A 21,621-nucleotide genomic window follows, 5' to 3' on the forward strand; every position below is an offset into this window, starting at 1 on the left:
GTGGTGTGGCAAATGATGTAATTGTTCCATCTCCTGCAGATCACAGTGTTCAGCCAATGAATCTGGAAATACCGGTGCTAGAGGACGTGACAAACACGCTGCATCAGGAAGCTTCTTTTTTGGACCATGTAGCCACCCCTGGACAAGAAGACATGACACATTCACCACGAAGAAGGTTGCATTTCACAGATGTGAACACCAAAGTGCAGGACTGCCAGTGTACCTGTCCTGTTTTACTAAAGGAGCTACTCAGTAAGGTGACCAATATGGAGTCAGAAGTTGGTGGACAGGTCAATCAGCTGCAGACCGATGTGGCTGGCCTTAAAGAAGGCATAAAGGAACAGATGGTAGAAGCCATGAAGAAAGTCATTGAACAAACGAGGGAAGAATGGCAAGTTGGAGTTTGCCGCACCATCATTGCAACACACCACCAAGCGGTTCAAGTCAGCGGCCTGGACGACCGAGGCCTGGAGGACCGCAGAGGAGGCCTGGAGGACCGCAGAGGAGGCCTGGAGGACCGCAGAGGAGGCCTGGAGGACCGCAGCGGACTGGACGAAGTCAGCGGCATGGACGACCACAGAGGAGGCCTGGAGGACCGCAGAGGAGGCCTGGAGGACCGCAGAGGAGGCCTGGAGGACCGCAGAGGAGGCCTGGAGGACCGCAGAGGAGGCCTGGACGACCGCAGAGGAGGCCTGGAGGACCGCAGAGGAGGCCTGGAGGACCGCAGCGGACTGGACGAAGTCAGCGGCATGGACGACCACAGAGGAGGCCTGGAGGACCGCAGAGGAGGCCTGGAGGACCGCAGAGGAGGCCTGGAGGACCGCAGAGGAGGCCTGGAGGACCGCAGAGGAGGCCTGGAGGACCGCAGCGGACTGGACGAAGTCAGCGGCATGGACGACCACAGAGGAGGCCTGGAGGACCGCAGAGGAGGCCTGGAGGACCGCAGAGGAGGCCTGGAGGACCGCAGAGGAGGCCTGGAGGACCGCAGAGGAGGCCTGGAGGACCGCAGAGGAGGCCTGGACGACCGCAGAGGAGGCCTGGACGACCGCAGAGGAGGCCTGGAGGACCGCAGAGGAGGCCTGGAGGACCGCAGCGGACTGGACGAAGTCAGCGGCATGGACGACCACAGAGGAGGCCTGGAGGACCGCAGAGGAGGCCTGGAGGACCGCAGAGGAGGCCTGGAGGACCGCAGAGGAGGCCTGGACGACCGCAGAGGAGGCCTGGACGACCGCAGAGGAGGCCTGGACGACCGCAGAGGAGGCCTGGACGACCGTAGAGGAGGCCTGGGGGACCGCAGCAGCGGACTGGACGAAGTCAGCGACTTGGACGACCGCAGAGGAGGCCTGGAGGACCGCAGAGGAGGCCTGGAGGACCGCAGAGGAGGCCTGGAGGACCGCAGAGGAGGCCTGGAGGACCGCAGAGGAGGCCTGGACGACCGCAGAGGAGGCCTAGACGACCGTAGAGGAGGCCTGGGGGACCGCAGCAGCGGACTGGACGAAGTCAGCGACTTGGACGACCGCAGAGGAGGCCTGGAGGACCGCAGAAGAGGCCTGGAGGACCGCAGAAGAGACCTGGAGGACCGCAGAAGAGACCTGGAGGACCGCAGAGGCCTGGACCACAGCAGCGGACTGGACGAAGTCAGCGACTTGGGCGACCGCAGAGGAGGCCTGGACGACCGCAGAGGAGGCCTGGACGACCGCAGAGGAGGCCTGGACGACCGCAGAGGAGGCCTGGGGGACCGCAGCAGCGGACTGGACGAAGTCAGCGACTTGGACGACCGCAGAGGAGGCCTGGAGGACCGCAGAAGAGACCTGGAGGACCGCAGAAGAGACCTGGAGGACCGCAGAGGCCTGGACCACAGCAGCGGACTGGACGAAGTCAGCGACTTGGGCGACCGCAGAGGAGGCCTGGACGACCACAGAGGCCTGGAGGACCGCAGAGGAAACATGGAGGACCGCAGAGGAGGCCTGGAGGACCGCAGAGGAGGCCTGGAGGACCGCAGAAGAGACCTGGAGGACAGCAGAGGAGGCCTGGAGGACCGCAGAGGAGGCCTGGAGGACCGCAGAGGAGGCCTGGAGGACCGCAGAAGAGACCTGGAGGACAGCAGAGGAGGCCTGGAGGACCGCAGAGGAGGCCTGGAGGACCGCAGAGGAGGCCTGGAGGACCGCAGAGGAGGCCTGGAGGACCGCAGAGGAGGCCTGGAGGACCGCAGAAGAGACCTGGAGGACCGCAGAGGAGGCCTGGAGGACCGCAGAGGAGGCCTGGAGGACCGCAGAGGAGGCCTGGAGGACCGCAGAGGAGGCCTGGAGGACCGCAGAGGCCTGGACCACAGCAGCGGACTGGACGAAGTCAGCGACTTGGACGACCGCAGAGGAGGCCTGGAGGACCGCAGAAGAGACCTGGAGGACCGCAGAAGAGACCAGGAGGACCGCAGAAGAGACCTGGAGGACCGCAGAGGAGGCCTGGAGGACCGCAGAGGGCTGGACGACCGCAGAGGCCTGGATTCAAGTGTGCTGTTGCCAGGAACACCAATGATGACCAGCACACCTGCTCACAGGCCACTTCGCAATACATTCGGAGGCTCTCTGAACAATATTGCCCTGGCTGTCATCTCAACTTCCCTGGACGACCATCTGTACAGAGCTTCAAATGGACATATTCAGAAATATGCATATTCTCTGTTCCAGCACCATGTACGGTACGACAAATACTTGACGTGGGCCAATCGTGTGAACTTTGATGGTTCCAAGGGCAAACTTCCGCTGCCCAAAAATCTGGTACATGACATCATGGCTAGGTGTGAACGCCGCGTGAGGATTGGTGATCCAGAAAAGAGGAAGATAAGGGATACCATAAACTCTGTGCTGAGAACGAAGAGGAAAATGACTTGGAAGCTCGACTATGATGAAACCAGATCATTACCTACCTCCTAGCTTCAGCACATCAGCTTCACACAGCTGAAGCTAAAAAATTGTGTCAATGTACCTGTATGACCTGTACATTTTCTGGGGCTGCATGCACTGTGCTGAATCCACTTGGAGCAGCTCGGTTACTCAAAGGGGAGTGCATGAACTTGGCTCACCACATTCCTGGTAATGTAAGGGCCTGTTACAAGTTGCCCCTTTTATTCCTGTTGATTTTTTGGGCGCTGCTGTATCTATCCAGTAGCAGCCGAGTCCATTGTGCTGTGTCCATCTGGGGCCTTGGGCTGCGTTTCCATCCAGGGGCTGCTGTTGTCAGTCCTCTATTCTGGTGTCCGTATGCGACAGTGTTAAAAAGCAAAAGACAAAAACGAAAAATAATTCAAAAAAGCAAAACCTAAAAATAAAGTACAAAAACCATTACCCCGCACCACCACCACAAAAAAATAAATTATAAAAATGTTAAAGTTGATATTGTTACTGTATTTGTGCTGTTACCTTTTGATTAAAGTACCGTACAGTATGTGTGATGTTGGCTTTATTACAATACAGTACAGTATGTGTGATGTTACATGTTCCAAATGATTTTGTCCGTAAATAAAGTGTTTCTTAAAATAAACATGACGTGGTTTCCAATGTTTGTATTCCCAACTTCCTGTACTGTATAAATTAGTACTACTGTATGATGGGAATTCAATTAAGAGTGGTATACTGTATGTAAAACAACTTGGTTAGGCATCTTGCATTTCATATTTTAATAAAAACCACAGGAAACTTCTATTTTTAAAAGTTTATTGAAGAAAAAAAAGGTGTTTTTTTTTAAATAAAGTTTGAAAGTTAATTAAAACAAAAAAGTAGTTTGTTCTTCGTTACATTCTTTTCTTGTGTATATAGATATCTGTGGGGGGAAAAAAAAAAAAGTATTAAAGTAAAGACACTCATGTTCATTTGTTTTCCAAGAAAATTTGTGGAACCACACAGCCCAGCAATAAGTCATGCTGGGCTGTGTGGTTCCACAAAAGGCATGCGGTACAAAGTGAAATAGTGGTGTCAGTGGTCAGCACTTTGACACGCTAACATTTGTGGAACCACACAGCAATGGCTGACACACATAAAATGGCTGACACACACAAAATGCCTGACACACACAAAATGCCTGACACACACAAAATGCCTGACACACACAAAATGCCTGACACACACATGCTGGAGTGAAAACACATGTTTGCCAAACAGTCGACAGCACATGTCGGCCAGATGGCCGACCAAACTTGCTCCAAATCACCCCAAACTGGCCAGAAAGCACCCCAGCACACTCAGGAGGTACTGTACACCACAGCTAAATTAGGAGAGAATTTCATTACAAACAGCCAGATCTTGCAGATTATCTGCCAGATAATTGTATGGTGTACAGTATGCCTATCTTATACAGTAGAAAAAGATACTATACAATGGAGTACAAGAACAAAAATTTTTATTAAATAAAATTAAATTAATCTTAATAAAACATTAAAAAAGTGGTCCACTAAGAGGTGGACCACCACCCGCAGGAGCTGGATGGCACGCTGCAACTGTTCTGTGGGAAAAAAAGGACAGTATTACAAAACAAATACTGAATACTTTACAGTGTAGTAATGGCAATACAGTACTTTACTCTATATTAGACAATATTGTTATTTACAATGTACAGTACTGTATTGTCAGTACAGTAAATCAAACACTACTGTATGCTGTCGAGGTAATTTAAACATTGCTTTAGTTTACCTCTTGTATAAGTGGGCTGCTGCCTGCCCGCTTCTGGGCCAGCCCACCTATCTTGCCCCTGTCTGGGGCCCCCATAAATAATTGGCACTATATTGGAGAAAAAAAAACATTTAGTCACATTCAAATAGTAAACAATTATTACTGTATACTGTAGGTACAGTATTATACTGTATTGCTGGTATTCAAAATATAAAGTACTGTACAAGAGTTTAGCTTCAATAGGTCATAAACAAATTGTCAAAGGAATTAAACACCACAGTACAAATACTGTAGACATTTACTGTATGTATTAGCAGTCATGACATTTCATGACCGCTTCAGAAAAAAGAGGGTTACAGTACTGTAGGTGGTGTTGTAGGGAGTACTATCCATAATAGTGGACTGTACTCAGAGCCAGCCATAAATAATATGATTCCCTAGTCAAGTTTTTGGATGCTGCCCCCTTGCACAGATGCTATTTCCGCCTCTGAGCCTGTACCCCTTTCCCAGCACCATCACCCCTCAACCATAGCAGTCCTCATTTTGGTGCTCCTCCAACTTACTGTACTGTATGTTTAAAATAGCAACAGTGTGCACATTCGGTGTGCATCCCAAAACGGTGCATGTTCTTGCTGGGAAGGGGCAAGGCCACACAGTAATTCCCCAATCTGAAATGACGCCACACAGTACTGCAACTTTATTCACAACATATCATGCAATAGTGTCTCTTTTTCTCGTTACATCATATGATAGTACCACATTACTCCTCAAAGTATTCCCACTTATTCACATTGCATCACATCATATTGCTCTTTGTTCACATTAGACCACACAGTAGTGCCCTTGCTACAGTATATGTTACACAACAAAGTACTGTATACACATAATGCTGCACATTAGTAATGCATTTTGTATGCACAGAATATACTGTAGGCATGCTGCATATCATATTAATCAGCAGAAGCTGCTTGTGCCCCTGGGCATTTGGCAAGTATGCCTATGCCTAGGGCAGGCTCAGACTGGAGATCAGTACGTAATCCCGCTGGACGGGATCCCGGCAGTCAAAATACAGACGCCGGAATCCCGACCACACAATCCCGACAGGGGCGGCGAGCGGAAAGCAGCCCCTTGCATGCTTGCTTCGCTCGCCACGCGGTGGGCACGGTGCCTCGCTACGCTCTACACACTATTATATCAGTAGTCAGGAAACGCAGCATGCATTTGTGGAGTGAAGAGGGTGAAAAAGGAGAGAAAGTACAGTTTGTACTGTAAGGTTATGTCAGAGGGTGTGAAGATGATCAGCTCAGTGTTATACATGTTACAGTAAGTTAGAATACAGTACAGTGCATTATGTATTTCTATTTTATTACCAGGTGTCTCCTCCACTGGTTGGCGACGGACTGTAAAAAGATAATACAGTACAGTTAGTCATATCAGTTTGACTTAAAATAATGTTGGAGAAAAAAAAATACTGTAATTACAGTACCAACTATTGCTACTGTACAGTATATTTACCAAAAATGTATTCTGGCTCGTCGTCTGTGGGTAAAAGAGAAGAATATTATAAGATACAGTATACAGTAAAAAGTATAGTAATAGTACACTAGTGTCCAGGCCCAGTGTCAGGTGGGTAAAAAAAGGTATGCTTGTGACAGGCATGGTGATTCCAAGGGACCCCACCGAGACCATCAGAAAATTTGTGAGTGACCCGTATGCCGGTGATTATGACTAGAATAAGGTAGCAACTCTTTTTTCTTTTGAATTATGTATACTGTACAGTACTGTATGTGCATATTGTACAGTACACTTAAAATATTTAGCAGTTACTGTAGTGGTAATTTTTGGGATGACAGTATTAGCATACTGTAAGCATCCAACTGAGGCCCCCAAACAGATGCCGCCACTAGGTACAGTACGTGCCTCTCGTGCCTAATGGGAAATTCATCACTGACAGTATCTAGAGAGATGAATGGAGAGACAGTGACAAGGGGTGAGAGAGAGAGAGAGAGAGAAATTGAGTAAGATGGGTGTTTTTTTTAGAACAGGATGTTGTCCATACAGTAGCAACCAATCAAATATTACCTACTGTACTGTATTATCGTCTGTAAGTGTAACTAGATACTGTAAATGTTAATGTGGGATGTGATCGGTTGCTACTGTATGGGCAATATCACCAGTTCAAACAAAAACAATTTTCATCCGATTTCTACGCATTTGCCAGAAAAATCTGATGAAAAGTGCTACTCTGATGGCATCAGATCAATGTCAGTAATAATTCTTACCACTAAATGCAGCAGCATCATCATCATCCTCCTCCTCCTCCGTGGCCTGTTCCAGTGTAGGGCCTGTGAAAAAAAACATTAATGTGAAAAAAAAAAAGGTTCATTCCAGGAAATACACATACCCTCCAACATGACCCGCCCCACTAGGTACAAAATGCTCTGGTTCTGGACTTCCCTCTTAATTTATTATTGCCATCACCTGTGAAGAAACAGCTTTCTTATCATATAACTAGTTCAACACAGGTGATGGAAATCATAAATTAAGAGGGAAGTCTAGAAACAGAGCAGTGCGGCGGGTCATGTTGGAGGGTCTGCATACAGAAACATAGAATTTGATGACAAATACTGTAAGAACCACTTTGCCCATCTAATCTGCCTCTTTTTTTTAACCTTTTTTTTACATCAAACCTTATAACAATTTTCCCCAAACATCACATGATGCAAAGATAAATAAATAAAAAAAGAGGTGCAAGATGGAATTGTGATTGGGCCCTCCCAACCACCCTTATGTTATATAAACAGGGTCTGCCACACGACTGTGGCTGAAATGACTGGTTGGTTTGGGCCCCCACCAAAAAAAGAAGCAATCAATCTCTCCTTGCTCAAACTGGCTCTACAGAGGCACGATGTACCGGACTGGACTTACTTAATGGGTGCAGTGAGGTGATGGACATAGAGATAGAGTCCTGGTCCTCCTCCTCCGCCACCGCCTGTGACAGTGTAGGGCCTGTGAAAGCAAAAAATCCATGAAATATACTTTTGTATTCTGTGTTGAATACAGTAAAGCAAAAATTCAGTCAGGAATTGGAGGAGGAGAGTAAATTTCGCACACAGAGACGAGAATGTCGAGGCCAGAATCAGGGGGTAGTGGAGGAGGGTTAGGATACCGTACCTCACCCTGTTGGGATTGCTGCAATCAGGATGCCACTGTCGGTCACCTGACCGCTAGAATCCTGACTGCTGGTCACGCAAACCCAACCCATTGGTTTAACACAATGTACAGTACAGTACAATACTGCAGTTTACTTACCAAGTTGGGGAGAGGGTTTTTCATCCTCATCCTCACTGTCAATAATTACTGAGTTGAAAATAAAAAAATATTATAAACAAAATACAGTAGAGTACAGTTACTACAAAATTGCACAGTAGTACAGTGCTACAGGAGGCAGAGATATATTCATAATACAGTAGGAGCAGAATGACTGTCCAGCGGTAGGGGACATACAGTACTGTATTTAAAAGACCTGCTGTCTGGATCCCGACATTCAGAATGCAGAGTGTGGATTCAGAGTATGATTGGAGGGTTAGGCTAGTGGAGGGTGGGTCGGATGCACAATTTTGGGCACCATAATACAAAATGGATATCGTGGAACTACAAAAGGTTTAGAGGCGGGCGACCAAAGTGATGAAGTGGATTGAGAAGATGGAATACAAGGAAAGGCAGGCTAGGCATGTTTACATTGGAAAAGAGGAGATTAAGAGGGGACATGATTAACCTTTACAAATATACTGTATACAGGAAGGGGACAATACACAGGAACGGTTTTTGATAAGATGGACACAGAGGACACGTGCACAGTAACTCTTGTTGAAGTAGAGGCGATTTCGCACAGAGGCGAAAAGGGGTCTTCACAGTGAGGGAAATACTGTACAGTACATGTTTGGAATTCCCTGCCTGAAAAGTAATAAAAGTGGACTTGGTCAATACTTTTAAGAATGGGCTTGAGAAAATCCTACTGTACTTACTATAATCTGGCTCCTCTTCCTCCCCCGAATCAATGGGAATGAGCTCCTCCTCTGTATCAATTACGAGGCGGTCTGTGTGTAAAAGATGACAAGTATTGTAAAATACAAAAATTACAGTAATACTGTAGGAAACTAGTGTGTCTGTAACAAAAAGTAATTATTACCACTTCCGGAGCTCTCGGATGGTGTCGGCGGTGGTGGTGGTGGTGTTGGTACTGTGGGAAAAAAAATAACAGTACTGTAAGTGAAGCTGTCAATTTGAAACATGTACTGTACAGTATCCAGGACACATGTACAGTAGTGTAACAACGATGACAGTAGCACCAGAATTCTCGTTACACAATACCTGGCAGCGCAGCAGGTGGTGGTGGTGGTGGTACTGTGGGAAAAAAAATAACAGTACTGTAAGTGAAGCTGTCAATTTGAAACATGTACTGTACAGTATCCAGGACACATGTACAGTAGTGTAACGATGACAGTCACACCAGAATTCTCGTTACACAATACCTGGCAGCGCAGCAGGTGGTGGTGGTGGTGGTGGTGGTGGTACTGTGGGAAAAAAAATAACAGTACTGTAAGTGAAGCTGTCAATTGGAAACATGTACTGTACAGTATCCAGGACACATGTACAGTAGTGTAACGATGACAGTCACACCAGAATTCTCGTTACACAATACCTGGCAGCGCAGCAGGTGGTGGTGGTGGTGGTGGTGTTGTTGGTACTGTGGGAAAAAAAATAACAGTACTGTAAGTGAAGCTGTCAATTTGAAACATGTACTGCACAGTATCCAAGACACATGTACAGTAGTGTAACAACGATGACAGTAGCACCAGAATTCTCGTTACACAATACCTGGCAGCGCAGCAGGTGGTGGTGGTGGTGGTGGTGGTGGTACTGTGGGAAAAAAAATAACAGTACTGTAAGTGAAGCTGTCAATTGGAAACATGTACTGTACAGTATCCAGGACACATGTACAGTAGTGTAACAACGATGACAGTAGCACCAGAATTCTCGTTACACAATACCTGGCAGCGCAGCAGGTGGTGGTGGTGGTGGTGGTGGTGGTACTGTGGAAAAAAAAATAACAGTACTGTAAGTGAAGCTGTCAATTTGAAACATGTACTGTACAGTATCCAGGACACATGTACAGTAGTGTAACGATGACAGTCACACCAGAATTCTCGTTACACAATACCTGGCAGCGCAGCAGGTGGTGGTGGTGGTGGTGGTGTTGTTGGTACTGTGGGAAAAAAAATAACAGTACTGTAAGTGAAGCTGTCAATTTGAAACATGTACTGCACAGTATCCAAGACACATGTACAGTAGTGTAACAACGATGACAGTAGCACCAGAATTCTCGTTACACAATACCTGGCAGCGCAGCAGGTGGTGGTGGTGGTGGTACTGTGGGAAAAAAAATAACAGTACTGTAAGTGAAGCTGTCAATTTGAAACATGTACTGTACAGTATCCAGGACACATGTACAGTAGTGTAACAACGATGACAGTAGCACCAGAATTCTCGTTACACAATACCTGGCAGCGCAGCAGGTGGTGGTGGTGGTGGTGGTGGTACTGTGGAAAAAAAAATAACAGTACTGTAAGTGAAGCTGTCAATTTGAAACATGTACTGTACAGTATCCAGGACACATGTACAGTAGTGTAACAACGATGACAGTAGCACCAGAATTCTCGTTACACAATACCTGGCAGCGCAGCAGGTGGTGGTGGTGGTGGTACTGTGGGAAAAAAATAACAGTACTGTAAGTGAAGCTGTCAATTTGAAACATGTACTGCACAGTATCCAGGACCAAAAAGGGGTCCGGCCAATAAACAATCTGCATCAGAGAAGCAAGATACAGTATGCTTAAAGTATACAGTACTATATACTAGATCGCCAACAAACGTAAATTAACAAACAACTATCACTGGAATTTACCATCCTCATCCCGTAGCGAAGCACGGGTATTCAGCTATCTACAATGTTATTTATACTTTGTGTTTAATATTTACATTTAGTTTTGTAAACAGACATTCTTAACATTAACGGATTGCAGCGAGTTATCTGTGATGGTCAGGACAGGGGGTTGGGACTATAGAAATCACTATGTACTGTACACTACTGTATTTGACAATACTTACCAGCTTGGCGGCGCCTGTCCCACCTCCTGTGACGTCGTGCTACCAGCCCTGTAAAAATATATATACAGTATAATGGCAGCATACTGTACAGCCAATGAAATTCAACATTGACAGCATCTTTATGACATCACAATAAATGGAATTGTTCATTCTAGTACCCTGCACCTAATCACTCAGGAGGGCATAGTGTACTGTACTGTCTTCAAAACTTAAGGGGCACATTTCTAAATGTGACATACAGTACACTTACAGTATCGCTACAGTACAGTAGGTCCAGGGTATTAGACAGAACACTACCTTTATAGACATTGTAACACACATAAGCATTGCCCTTATAAACATTATGACACACATCAGCATGCAGCCCTCCCACCCTTAACCATCTCAGTACTGTTCATTACATTACAAATTGATTTCATGACAGATGATGCAGTACTCACCTGAATTCATCTTATTCACGTCATGTCACAGTAGTGCAGTTTATTCACGTCACAGTACTGTCCTTGATTCACGTTGTGTCACACAGTAGAGCACCGTATTCACGTCACAGTACTGTCCTTGATTCACGTTGTGTCACACAGTAGAGCACCGTATTCACGTCACAGTACTGTCCTTGATTCACGTTGTGTCACACAGTAGAGCACCGTATTCACGTCACAGTACTGTCCTTGATTCACGTTGTGTCACACAGTAGAGCACCGTATTCACGTCACAGTACTGTCCTTGATTCACGTTGTGTCACACAGTAGAGCACCTTATTCACGTTACTGTACGTCACAGTAGTGCAGTAGTATATCCACATTACGTCACAAAGTAGAGATCTGCCAGTCATGAACCTTATGCAAGAGTAATGCACGTCAGAACACATTAGGCCACTGTAACATCCCTTAGAATAATTTCTGCCAAAGTAACATCCCTTAGAACACTGTACTATCTGAAACACAAATTTCGGCACACTGCACGACACACTGCAATTAAACCACACAATGCACTGCACGACTGCATGATATGACAAACTGCACATTTCCCTGCAAAATATGATACAATGTACACTACACAAAAAACTGCAATTACCACATGTGTATACAGTACACTGCACGACAGTGCTGGCCCTAGCCAGGTACAGATACAGCCGCAGTCACGCAAAATATAGGCATGCCGCATATCATTTTAATCAGCAGAAGCTGCTGGTGCCCCTAAGCATAGCAAATGCCCTAGGCATTTGCCTACTGTAGTTTGCCTATGCCTAAGGCCGGCTCTGCTGCACGATGTGATTCACTATGTATTACACTCACTGCACAATACCATATACTGAATGTACACTGCATGACACGCTGCAATTACGCAGCACGATACACTGTGATACATTGCATATACTGTACACTGCATGATACTGTACACTGCACAATCGTAGACCACCTGGATTGTAAAGAACTACTGTATATACACAAGTTTAAAAAAATAACAATTGTTTTTGTAAAACGCATGTCGATCTTTTTCCATGTCAACTTAACGACCATGTCAACCTACAGTAACTGGTGTCAACCAATTTCAAAAGCCGCACCATCTAGGTCGACGCAAAAAAACAAATTGACCTTTTGACCCGGGTTAATGTTTGGTCCTTGTTTAACCATTTGTTTACCACAAATACTGTACAGTGCTGTATAGACCGGATACCTGCTGCTACAGCAGCCCCTGCTATAATGTACTGTACCTGTAACTACAGTAACTTAAAGTACAGTAATCTACAGTAATGTACTGTACTTACAATCCCTTATGGCCTGCAGGCGTCGTGGGGTCCTCCTCACGAGGTCGCTCCATCTCCTCTGGAGAGACCTCACCGTTCTCCTCCGGTTGTAGGTCCGGAGGATATCCCTGCTGGCCCTCCTATATGCCCTAACTTTCTCCTCGTTGCTGGCGAGAGTTCTGTCCCGCCAGCGAACGAGGAGACGCAGCTCACCCAGAGCATAGGGACGGTCACGTACTACAGGTACAGCAGCCATGCTTATGCTCAATGAGCGATCCAGACGTCGTGCGTCTCAGACGTCGTGCGTCTCAGACGTCGTGCGTTCCAGGCATTCAACGTACAGTACTGTAGTTACTGTACTTTGTGACAGTTTCCCTTAGTTTTACATATGCCCTTTCTTTGACCACAGTATTTTCCACTGTCTTGCCCTACGCCCTTCCCTCCTGGGAGCCTTCACAGGTCTTATGCTATACACAAATACCGAAGATGCACAGTCCGTCAGAATACACTCATTTCATTCACGCTGTTTGGGTGCATTTAGCGTAAAGAATCGCTCCTGCAGATGTACTTTGATTTATGTGAAACCTGTGTGCATCCTTCCATTGACTGTCTTACAATGTAAATAAAATAATACAGTGCATTATTACAGAAAAAAAAAAAAAAAAGAAAGAAAGCACATCATGTCTCGAACCCTGGACCCCCAGTGAGGGAGGTGGGAGCCTTCACCCCTAGCCCACGACGCCTCATGAGAGATTTCTAATTTCATGTGTGAAAGTACTGCAAACAGCGCCCGGCCCTCGCCCCATTGCTGTTGGTTTATGCCTTAGAGGACTCGGACGCTCGCATTTGTAAAGCACGGTGTTTTCCTCCGCCTCCTGCTAGCCTGTTGCCCTTCCCCCATGGGAGCCTGCACAGATCATGCAGTAGACAGGGAGGGAATGCAGGTCATGTGCAATACACAAACGCCCACTGTAGTACTATTTTGCTCACTTACAGTACCGTACTGTAGGTTGCATTTAGCGTAAAGAATCGCTCCTGCAGATGTACTTTGATTTATGTGAAACCTGTGTGCATCCTTCCATTGGATGTACTGTATTGGAGAGAAAAAAAAAAATGTTAAAGTGAATGTCACGGGAACACATTAAAAATAAGGTTGGCACTTCCTTCCCATTGGTGTTGGTTTACAGTATGCCGTAGTGTACTCGGACGCTCATGTAATTGCATTTCAAAGGCACAGTATTTTCCATCGTCTCCCCCCTACCCCCATCGCCCTTCCCCCCTGGGGGCCTGCACAGGGAGGAAATTCAGGTCCTGTGCAATGCACAAACGCTGAAGATCTACAGTACTGTTTTGCTTAGTTGGTAGCGCCAGAATACACTCATTTCATTCACGCTGTTTGGGTGCATTTAGCGTAAAGAATCGCTCCTGCAGATGTACTTTGATTTATGTGAAACCTGTGTGCATCCTTCCATTGACTGTCTTACAATGTAAATAAAATAATACAGTGCATTATTACAGAAAAAAAAAAAAAAAAGAAAGAAAGCACATCATGTCTCGAACCCTGGACCCCCAGTGAGGGAGGTGGGAGCCTTCACCCCTAACCCACGACGCCTCATGAGAGATTTCTAATTTCATGTGTGAAAGTACTGCAAACAGCGCCCGGCCCTCGCCCCATTGCTGTTGGTTTATGCCTTAGAGGACTCGGACGCTCGCATTTGTAAAGCACGGTGTTTTCCTCCGCCTCCTGCTAGCCTGTTGCCCTTCCCCCATGGGAGCCTGCACAGATCATGCAGTAGACAGGGAGGGAATGCAGGTCATGTGCAATACACAAACGCCCACTGTAGTACTATTTTGCTCACTTACAGTACCGTACTGTAGGTTGCATTTAGCGTAAAGAATCGCTCCTGCAGATGTACTTTGATTTATGTGAAACCTGTGTGCATCCTTCCATTGACTGTCTTACAATGTAAATAAAATAATACAGTGCATTATTACAGAAAAAAAAAAAAAAAAGAAAGAAAGCACATCATGTCTCGAACCCTGGACCCCCAGTGAGGGAGGTGGGAGCCTTCACCCCTAGCCCACGACGCCTCATGAGAGATTTCCAATTTCATGTGTGAAAGTACTGCAAACAGCGCCCGGCCCCCGCCCCATTGCTGTTGGTTTATGCCTTAGAGGACTCGGACGCTCGCATTTGTAAAGCACGGTGTTTTCCTCCGCCTCCTGCTAGCCTGTTGCCCTTCCCCCATGGGAGCCTGCACAGATCATGCAGTAGACAGGGAGGGAATGCAGGTCATGTGCAATACACAAACGCCCACTGTAGTACTATTTTGCTCACTTACAGTACCGTACTGTAGGTTGCATTTAGCGTAAAGAATCGCTCCTGCAGATGTACTTTGATTTATGTGAAACCTGTGTGCATCCTTCCATTGACTGTCTTACAATGTAAATAAAATAATACAGTGCATTATTACAGAAAAAAAAAAAAAAAGAAAGAAAGCACATCATGTCTCGAACCCTGGACCCCCAGTGAGGGAGGTGGGAGCCTTCACCCCTAGCCCACGACGCCTCATGAGAGATTTCCAATTTCATGTGTGAAAGTACTGCAAACAGCGCCCGGCCCCCGCCCCATTGCTGTTGGTTTATGCCTTAGAGGACTCGGACGCTCGCATTTGTAAAGCACGGTGTTTTCCTCCGCCTTCTGCTAGTCCTCCATTCCCATTATGCATTAGCGAACTCAGACGCTCATATATTTTAAAAGCACGGTGTTTATACATTGTACTGTACATTCTTCCTTTTACACAATTACTGTAGTTGCGTCTCCATACACATACAGTACTGTACTCCATACTTTTTCCACCGCCTCCCGTTACGCCTACAGTATTGCCAGAGCTGTAGATCAATCCGCCGCTATACTGTACGATCGAAAGTACTGGATTAGTGGAGCATTAGCCACACAGTGGTGGAGATGTGTAATGCATGATGAGTATCTAGATCGTCTCAACGCGCCTGCCTGTGATTAAACTCAGCTATCGCCTTAGCGTGGCTAAACGCCCGTCTCGGCGGAGAAACAGTCAAGATAAAGTTGGCTACATCTGTACCTTTAAATGTCTTACCCTCATCTCTGCATTCTTCAGTTAATAACACACATAGCCGATAAACATTATCCTCACATAATGGCATACACATACATCTCCCCGCATGTATCATCAGATAAATGTGCTCCCCATTTATTACAAGGTGAGGGTGAATAGCCCTTTCCTAGAAAGAGCTTGGTAATGTTTGTTTGACCATGTACAGACCCTTAATATGGGATGAGAAGGATTAAATGGGATGCAGTCAGTTTACCTCCAATCAAAATCCCAACATTCAAAATCCCGACACCAATTGACCGATGGTCAAAATCCCGACAAGGTCAAAATCCCGACATTGACAAAATACCGACATTTAAAATACCGACAAGGTCAAAATACCGACATGTAAAATGCTGACAGGTCAAAATACCAACATGAGTTTTTCATGATTTTTTTCATTGAAACCGACTTGTTCACACCTTACCATCCCAGTGGACCTGGAGGGGGAATATAATAGTGTGCCGAGCACAGCGAGGCACCATGCTCGAAGCATAGCGAGCGCAGCGAGCCATGCGAGGGGACGCGGTACACTTTATATGGTGTCCATGTTGACTTATGTCGACATACACACACAAAAACAACAAAAACGGCATGTCGGTATTTTGACCTGTTGGCATTTTACATGTCGGTATTTTGACCTTGTCGGTATTTTCAATGTCGGTATTTTGTCCATGTCGGGATTTTGACCTTGTTGGGATTTTGACCATCGGTCAATTGGTGTCGGGATTTTGAACGTCGGGATTTTGATTGGAGGTATTTCATACTGATCCCGATTAAATGTATTCTTTGCAGAACCTTGAAGCTTTCTTAGTACTTACACGGCACGATGATACATACCCCTCAATCATTTACTCATACATACACGCTTTTTTCTATCCCACTAGGCCATATATTTCCCACCTACAACTCTTCCTCTTGTTCAAAGGTGCCTACTCGAATGTTGTACATATTGCATAGGAAATATTTTCAGTGTTATTATTAATTTGTGGCAGTTATTGTTTACTACCAAAGGGTGGACTGTCTCACATCCAATACTCACATCCAACACGTGCAAACACCACACAGAGTGGCCTCTGTGCGTGCACGTGTTCTACCATGTGTGTGCATACCCACACGGTATGTACATTGGCTCGCGAAGCCCTGCGTATTAGCATGTGGTGTGAGTAAATACGGTGGCATACGCATTCTCATAGAAAAGCCACAAAGACATATCTGATATTTTATCCACATAGTGCATAATTTACACATAGTCTACACACACCACATTAGCAAGTTACATTTACTTAGGAAATAGAACAATAGAGATACCCAGCTTTACAGGATGTGAGGGGACAGAATTAGGTTAGGACATAGTGTTTGGTATCCAGATGTACAGTATTTCAAGGGCTACATTCCGATCGCAGTTTGCAGACTATAGCATGCTCCTGTGCATAGATATGTGCAGGAATACAATATTCATAACTTACTGTAATTACTGTACTCGTGATATTCGGCGGGAACCCAGTGGAGGACATCTGCAAGTACACCTAGACCAAGCTTCGTCCACCTGTTCAAACCAACCTATGACCCCTCATGTACTGTAAATGACCTGCCCCTTGACCTATGGAAGAAGAGCTTACAGTTTCCTTTGTATTGTGTTTTGGACTATTGTATAAAAGCAAGACCTCCTGGCCAGCCTCTGTCTATTCTCTGAAGGTCATCTTGCTAAGACTTACTGAGGAGCGGATCTGGGAGGCGCAGGCAAACAAACGTATGTACTATTGGTTGTAGCTCTTCTCTTGTAATATTGTTGTATTTCTGTGTATACCCCTTTTAGTAAATATTTGTTGCTGCGTTGGACCACAACATAACATATACAACTGGTGTTGCATTCCATTCTTGTTTAGGTATAGCAGTGTATTCAGCCAACGTGTCACTATATAGTGCACATAGCGTGTCAGCGTGCATACGCTACGTGCATTCACATCATAGGGTTATTATCTGCATTCAGCGGCCGCAGCGGCCAGAACCAGTGTATTGAATGGTAAAACATTTACCTGTAAGTTAAACGAACTTAACAGCTGGTACCTGTAAACAAATATTACAATAAAGGTAGGACACACATCATACAAAGTACAATTTTGATAAAACACCCTTGCACACTCACATGCATACACTCACACACTCACACATACTTACTACCATCTCCCATAGTGTTATCAGTCCCGTTGTCCAGTAGTAATCCATAGGTAACCTGTAAAAGAAAATACTCACCTGTTTCCTGTGTAGATCGGTCCTCTTCATTCCATGTAGGCATGTAGAGAAATTTACTAAGAATCATGTTCGGCTGCAATATCTAATTACCCCTTATTGCCGGAATGTTTTGTGCAGAAAAATGACACATTTACAGTCGTGTTGGCTTCCATATTGTCTTTTGATGGTGTAGCTAGTCATTTTAGTGGCAGGTGCGATTGGGTGTTTTTTGCAACTGAAATTGCAAACAGTGAATATGATTGAACTTTCATGATAAATTGTGCATGAATGCGATAGAATTCACACGCCTGATCTTACATCTGAATTTACAAAGGAAATTAGAGTAAATAGGCAAAATTGCCGACATATTCCAATTGGACAGATTCCTAAACGTTGTTTTTATTGCCCACACTCCATAATTGGGCATTCTGCTGTATGTACCTCGTATTTCATCAATTCACTTATACTGAACTAATGTTTTCCTTTAGTCCCACAGAGTCAAGAGCCTCGGTCCCCAACATTAGAGCCACATGGACATCTTGGGGAAACACAAAGTGATATAATGCTCAATCACTCAATGGCCAAAGATACCTAGCCCACCCAACCCATACTTACAAAAGCCACTAACAAATATGGGTGATGTTGCCTCTGCCTTCATCTTCTCCATGGCAGCATTCCATTACTGTTATGTGGCAGTAATGGACACACAAATCAGACAAATGTTACAAATTAACAGGCATTTGTGAAAGCATGACATCATACTTTCTGCCATTAATGCAGTTTTTTTGCTTTTAAATAAAAATATAAGCATCCAAGTGCGCTAGTGTATACAATACTGAATTCACTTCAGAACTGAAGATGTGGACCTATTGAAAGTACCAAGGATCTTTGATGGTTGAATGGAATCAGGACACCTGAAATGGACCCTCTCACTAAAAATATCACCCAAAAAGATAATAATCAGACATTGTTTTATTCATACAGTGTATTTTTTAAAACATACAAAAAAAATTTGTCTTACACCAAAATTACAACAAACATGTCAATGTATAGTTGATGTTAATATGGCCCACCCTCACCTTAACAAACAGGTGTGAGCTCTGGGTGAGACAATACGAATACAGAGACACAGTATTGCAGATTGGTGAACCCTATGCATTTCGTCACAAGGACTTCTTCAGGGGTGTTATGACTTTAGGGTGATAAGAGATGAGAGATATAAGGATAATTTCTAATTCCTGTAGTTTTATTTACAGAAACATAAACATATGTATATGTACAGTATATGCACTTATATATGTACATTGGGGGTCATTCCGAGTTGTTCGCTCGGTAAATTTCTTCGCATCGCAGCGATTTTCCGATTAGTGCGCATGCGCAATGTCCGCACTGGGACTGCGCCAAGTAAATTTGCTATGCAGTTAGGAATTTTACTCACGGATTTTTCCTCGTTCTGGTGATCGTAATGTGATTGACAGGAAGTGGGTGTTTCTGGGCGGAAACTGGCCGTTTTATGGGTGTGTGTGAAAAAACGCTACCGTTTCTGGGAAAAACGCGGGAGTGGCTGGAGAAACGGAGGAGTGTCTGGGCGAACGCTGGGTGTGTTTGTGACGTCAAACCTGGAACGACAAGCACTGAACTGATCGCAGATGCCGAGTAAGTCTCGAGTTACTCAGAAACTGCACAGAGATGTCTTATCGCAATATTGCGAATCTTTCGTTCGCAATTTTGATAAGCTAAGATTCACACCCAGTAGGCGGCGGCTTAGCGTGTGCAAAGCTGCTAAAAGCAGCTTGCGAGCGAACAACTCGGAATGACCACCATTGTACTGATGAACCTTGTGAGCTGTCACTTGCTAACTGATGACTTTTTATTATAAGCAATTAATTATAATATCCTTAATTGTAGGGCATTTGTGGATGACATTTTTACGTAAAATTGGGACGTTTAAAGGAGCACACATCCCTGCTAATGAGTTTTATATACTCCTATTATAGATATGTTTAAATAAAATTATAATGAATGGATAATTAAAACACACTTATTGCAGGAAGCATCACAGTGTGAAAGTCCTCAGCGGAGGAATTGATGGTCTCAATCATCTTTTAAGTAAAATCGGTATGTTCATTCACATTTATCACAAATACATGCATATATATATATATATATATATATATACATATGTATATGTTTCTGTATATAATACTATAAGAATTAGAAATTATTTTATATTTCTCACCTCTTACCTTCTGATGAAACTGTGCCCTTGTGCTGACAGAGAAACGTGTAAAGAGTCTCACACACTGACCGCACATCGCCTTGATCACCTGCAGATTCCAGCACTCCATTCGATCCCCGCTGAAGACCGCGGCTATGAGCTGCACCTTCCCTCCCCATGGACATTGCTATCACTGCCGCTCCCATTTTGAGAGACCTGACCAGCATACAGACTGCTGTCCACGCTGGGACCAATGGGATATAGTGGTGAGCACAACTCTGGCGGTGTAGAGGTGGTAGCATAGCGCATGCTCTGCGGGGTATGCTGAGCAAAATTGCCTACATCTACTCACATCTGCATCACCAATATTGGTGGAACTACTTGATTAAATATTTCTAAGCTGGCAGCTTTACAAATAAGCTTTCTTTGCACCAGATGTGGATCATTTATATCTAATATTGGAGCTCTGCAACAACAATAATTGCTCTATGTGTGGACTGTATATTGTCCTCTGTGGTGACAATGACATTAATTGTGCGGTGGTGAGAAACAGTGTATGCTATTGATTTTATTTATAATTGTACATTCATTTTCTACTACACTTTATCTAATTAATAAATTGTCTGTGACAAATGTATTTTAAGGGAAGCGCTCTATAGTGATATTTGTTTATATCTTTTTTGATTGCTTTATGTGTATTGAGTAATGCAGATTACTCTTATGGGAGCTGCTTAATACTATCTATATATCTAATTAACTCACAGGTGACCAACCAGCTATTATTTGTCCTGATTTAACAATTACTATAGTTATTTGTTATCTCTATATATTTTTTTTGTTAAGGTGGGGGTGGGCCATATTAACATATACTATACATTGACATGCTTGTTGTAATTTTGGTGTAAGACAAATTTTTTATGTATGTTTTAAAAAATACACTGTATGAATAAAACAATGTCTGATTATAATCTTTTTGGGTGATATTTTTGGTGAGAGGGTCCATTTCAGATGTCCTGATTCCATTCAACCATCAAAGATCCTTGGTTGCGGCGTCACAAGGGGGGTGCGGCCCTCAAGCGGGTGTCATCCGCCGAGAGGTGACACCAAAATGCCGGCTCCTGCTCAGTGACAGGAGCCGAGTGCTGCACTGTTACATTTTGTGCAGCACTCGGCTCCTGTCACTGAGTAGGTGCCTGTACTGCAGAAAGAACACTCCGCGGGAGGCAGCCCGCACCTCCCGAACACCACAAGTGACAAAAAATGGAGGTTGGGATGCAAAGCCCCACCCCTCCTCTAAGCCACGCCCACTTTCCAGAAGCCACAGCCACATTTTTTACCCGTGCCGCACTGGGTGCAAACAAAGTAAGTGACGCCTCTGATCCTTGGTACTTTCAATTGGTCCACATCTTCAGTTCTGAAGTGAATTCAGTATTGTATACACTAGCACACTTGGATA

This window comes from Pseudophryne corroboree, chromosome 4 (assembly GCF_028390025.1).
Source record: "Pseudophryne corroboree isolate aPseCor3 chromosome 4, aPseCor3.hap2, whole genome shotgun sequence".
Classification (NCBI taxonomy): Eukaryota; Metazoa; Chordata; class Amphibia; order Anura; family Myobatrachidae; genus Pseudophryne; species Pseudophryne corroboree.